Below are 4,172 nucleotides of genomic sequence, written 5' to 3'. Positions count from 1 at the left end.
CCCGAGCAGTGAGCTCACATGCTGTCGTTACCTCTGCGATGCCATCTGGCCAGCAGCGATGCAGCCCTGCGCAGAAGAACATTTTACAACAGAAAGCAATTAACCGAATAAAGCCCTTTTTAAAATCCAGTAATTAAAAACAGTCCCTCCCCCTTGTTTTCCTTTTAAGCTGAAAGTTGCTGTTTACTCATTTGCTTTACAAAGTGTGCCTTGTTGTGGCTTCAGAAGAAATGAAAGTTTGAAGTGGTTAGAGAAGAAAGGCTTTGGGGCTGCTGCGTTCCAGGCAGGGCGGAGGGGCAGGGGCTCGTTTGTATTTGTTCTTGTCTACTCACAAGATCGCTAAACACACATTTAACAAGTGGTGAAACTGTCTACCAGCCTGATCTCTCCCAGGGTTCATGAGAAGAGGCCTGGCACATTAGCATTGCTGGGGGAAGGGGAGGGGGAGAACGGGCCTTTTGAAGGGTTGGTGTTTTGGGGCTGAGCGAGGGAAGGGCTCCTTGTGCAGGCCAAGCCGCACACAAAGGCATTGTGTTCCCCGCAGCCCTGGGGACTGGCCCCGGGGGAAGGCCAGGGCCTCGCTTCACCAGCGATCGGCTTTTCCCATCCCAGCTCCTCTGGTTGCTTTAGGAGGGGTGCAGCTTTGAGGCCATCTGTGTCCTTCCAGAGACAGGAGCTGGCACCTCCAGCATCGGCTCAGCCTGCCCCGAGGAGCCCGACACAGCGTTCACACAGCCCGTCCTGTACCGCAGCAGCTCGCCTTGTCCTCATCGCCCTCTCCACGTCCCAAACACGAGAGGAGCAGACCCGTGTCCACCCACAGTGAGTTTCTGGACCCTCTCTGTGTAGCCCTGCCCTCTGTGTAGCTCCTGGATGAGCCAATGACCCTGTTTGTCAGCAGGGCTGGTGCAGTATTAATTATCACTCATTGCTGCTTCTCTGTAAAGTGAGTGCCCAGTGCATCAGCTTCATTATGGGTGGGGAAACTGAGGCACATCAAGGGACTAAAATGCTAGCAATGTTGGGATGCTCTGCCCATTCAGGAGCAGGAAGGCGATCCTGTCCCTGGCTGTCCCTCAACACCCCTGACCTGGGGACACAGGGACAGAGCCACCTTACGCCTGGCACTCACAGCTGCAGGTCCCAGCCTTGCTCTGGGCATGGGACTGGGGGGACGAGCATCATTTTATGGGGCTCCTGCAGAGAGAGCAGCACCTCCGAGGTGTCCCGGCTGTGGGCCCTGCAGGTGCAGCATCACAGTGCCCCATCCCACGCAGTCTGCACGGTTGCCCAAGCTGAGCCACATTCCTGGCCGTGGCGGCAGGGCCAGGCGCGGATCCGCCGCGGGGCAATAGGTGTGAGGACACGCAGGCAGCCGTGCCAGGGCGGCGAGGGCAGCACCGAGTTTCAGTCGGGGCCCTGAGCAGATCCAGGCTCTGCCCTGTCCCTGCCTGGGGAAGGGTGAGGCCACGGGTTTGTGGGAAAATGTTGTTTTTCCCTCCCCTGGACTGCCCCTAGCAGGCGGCTGGGCCGGCTCCGAGTTGCGTGGGCTGGGGAAGCGGGGGGGAATTAACAATTGTAGTGCCTCTGGCTTGGAGCAGAGCCACGGCAAACAATCCTCCTCTGGCCGTGCTCCAGATCTGACAAAACACGGAGGTGACAGTGTACTCGTACCTACGCGCCTGCATCCCGAATCACCTCCCGAAAGCCCCGCGCCATTCGTGATGAATCCCTCAGCTTAACCACAGCCCGAGACAGCCCGTCCACAGCGCTGCCGAGCCAGGGATCCCAGCCAGCATCCCCGGGAGGCCTCCGCTTCGGCAATTACAGCTGTGGGTCTGGCAGCCAGCGGTGGGACCTGAGGTGATGCTGACTGAAGACGTGCGGACAGGGCATTCCAGGCATGCACGGGGTTAAAGCGGAGGTGTCGGTTCACAGGGAGGTAACAGATACGTCCTGCTCCTCCAGAAGCCTTGCCCTCCCTCCCACATTCCAGCTGCTGCAGCTTTTCACAGCTGGCCGCTCTCTGGGGACGTTTCACAGAGCAGGGCAGGAGGGAGGGGAGGGAGCGGTGGTCCCAGCATGGGATAGGGGGGGGTTTGTGGCTGGCCAGACCCTCACCCCCCTGGGAAACTTGCGCTGGAGACCCCAGGGTTGGGCTGGCACAAGCAAACCTGGGCAACCCCAGGTCCCTGGCAGGGATCCACCCGCAGCCCTGGCCCTGGAGAGGTTTTTCCTGCTGCAAGAGAAGGGACATCAATCTTTGCAGCTCACTTATTCCTTGGCCTCCGGATCAGGGTAGCCAATTAGTGCTGGGTGTGATGGATGGCTTAGCCCCGTCCTCGTGACACCCATCCACTGGAAACGGCTCCCACCACGCAGCAGCACCACCAGCCATGTGGGGAGGGGGGAGAACGGCTGTCACCAGCCTCCAGGTCCCCGAGGGTCTCATGGGGGTCCCGGGGATGGGGACAGGCACAACAGCAATGCTGAGCTCCCAGAGACCAGGAGGGGAAACAGGGCCAGAGCTGATAATTCAGGACTTGCGGAAAGATTTCCTCTAATAATTCCCTGGCTTGGCTGTGGCAAAGCCCGTAGCTTTTTGGAGAAGAGCAGATGGACTCTGGGTTGGTCACCCACTACTCTGTGCTTGGGGACAGGTTTTGCCACCACGGTGAAGTGCACCATGGGGACAGCTTGCTTGGTGAGAGGCTAGGAGGAGGCAGAAACCCCATTTCTGCCCTTAGACCCCATCTCCCCCTCGTCATGCCTGCAGCAGGGCAGGTCTCCCTGCTCCCTCCTGCAAGACATGGGTGATGCTTCCCAAAACCTGGCTTCCCTCGCACACCGCTGAGCCCGTTTCATCCCTCCCTGTCATCTCCATCAGACCTGCCAGGGGTCTCAGCACCGCTTTGGCTTTGGCCCCTCCACGGTCCCGGGGTGGCTGGGGCGGCGCTCGCAATCCCCGGGGCTCCTGGGGGCCGTTACAAACGACTCTCCAGGAGCACAGGCTGGAAAACGGATCCGATTACAGCAGAAGTGGGTTTCGGGGCCCCCGCTCTGTTCATAATGAAGTGTAATCCTAGAAAAACATGTTGCCAATTACACTTCAATTGAACCCAGATAATGATGCTTAGACAGGGCCCAGAAAAGACAGAGTCTGGACACTGAATTCCTTTCTAATGGAGAAGAAAAGTGCTCCTCCGCGGCAGGTCTGGGCTCCGCTGGGTTCAGGCTCGTTGTCATATGAGCGAGAGCCTGAAATAACCAATCTCTGGATCCCATTTAAATGGTTTTATCAGTGGAAAGGGTATTAATCTCTCAAAAGCACATGTTTATGGGAAGTTTAGTTTGGAGATGTATGTGTTTTTAACTGAAATCACTTTGGAAAGGGAGGAGGAGTGGGTCTCAATTGCTAAAATAACACATTTCTAATTCTTCTGGTTCAAAGTAACTTTTCATTTTGAAATGTAAGCTGGCAACAGCTCGGTTTCTTGACCAGATTTTACAGCGAAAATTAAAACAAAACATCAAAATTATAGAAACAAAGTGCTATAACCTAAAGCAAATGGTTTATTCTCTATTTTTCTTTCAGTTTACAAACACTTCTGAGCTGTCAGCTTCCCTCTGTAATGCAGAGTGCCTGGTTTGGGTCTGTGTCGTTTTATTCTGGGATGGAGAACGGTGTGGTCCGGTCCCAAAAAATGGCCATGAGGGCCACGGGCGAAGGGCGGGCGGTGGCGTTTGGCTCTCCCTGGAGCTGTGTGTGAGGCACTGGGCCATCGCCACCGCGCCGGGGTTGACGGGTGCAGCGCGGCTGAGCCGGCAGCGATGGCTGGGGCAGATTTGGGAGCACCGGGCGGCGCGGCTGGGTGCCTGCGTTGCAGGGGACGCGGGCGGTGGGGTGGCTGGGCCGGCTGTTATCGCCGCCACGGCCTTTGCAGAAAGGCTTTGGGAACCCCACGTGTTGCCAGATCTCAGTGCTGATTATTTTTTTCAAAAGAAAAGGCGTTATTTTTGTGCTGTGAACCACCACTTCAGCTCGCTCCCTCCTCCCTTCTCCGTCTCTCTCCCACACGCACACGTTTTTTGCTGCCTTGGGGGATTTTTCACAGCGCAGGGCTCTAAAAAACAGACTCCTACCTCCTTCCCACAAGCGCGGGGAAAGCGAG

This window comes from Mesitornis unicolor, unplaced genomic scaffold, assembly GCF_000695765.1.
Source record: "Mesitornis unicolor isolate BGI_N332 unplaced genomic scaffold, ASM69576v1 scaffold27897, whole genome shotgun sequence".
Classification (NCBI taxonomy): Eukaryota; Metazoa; Chordata; class Aves; order Mesitornithiformes; family Mesitornithidae; genus Mesitornis; species Mesitornis unicolor.
This window is presented reverse-complemented; position numbering follows the sequence as displayed.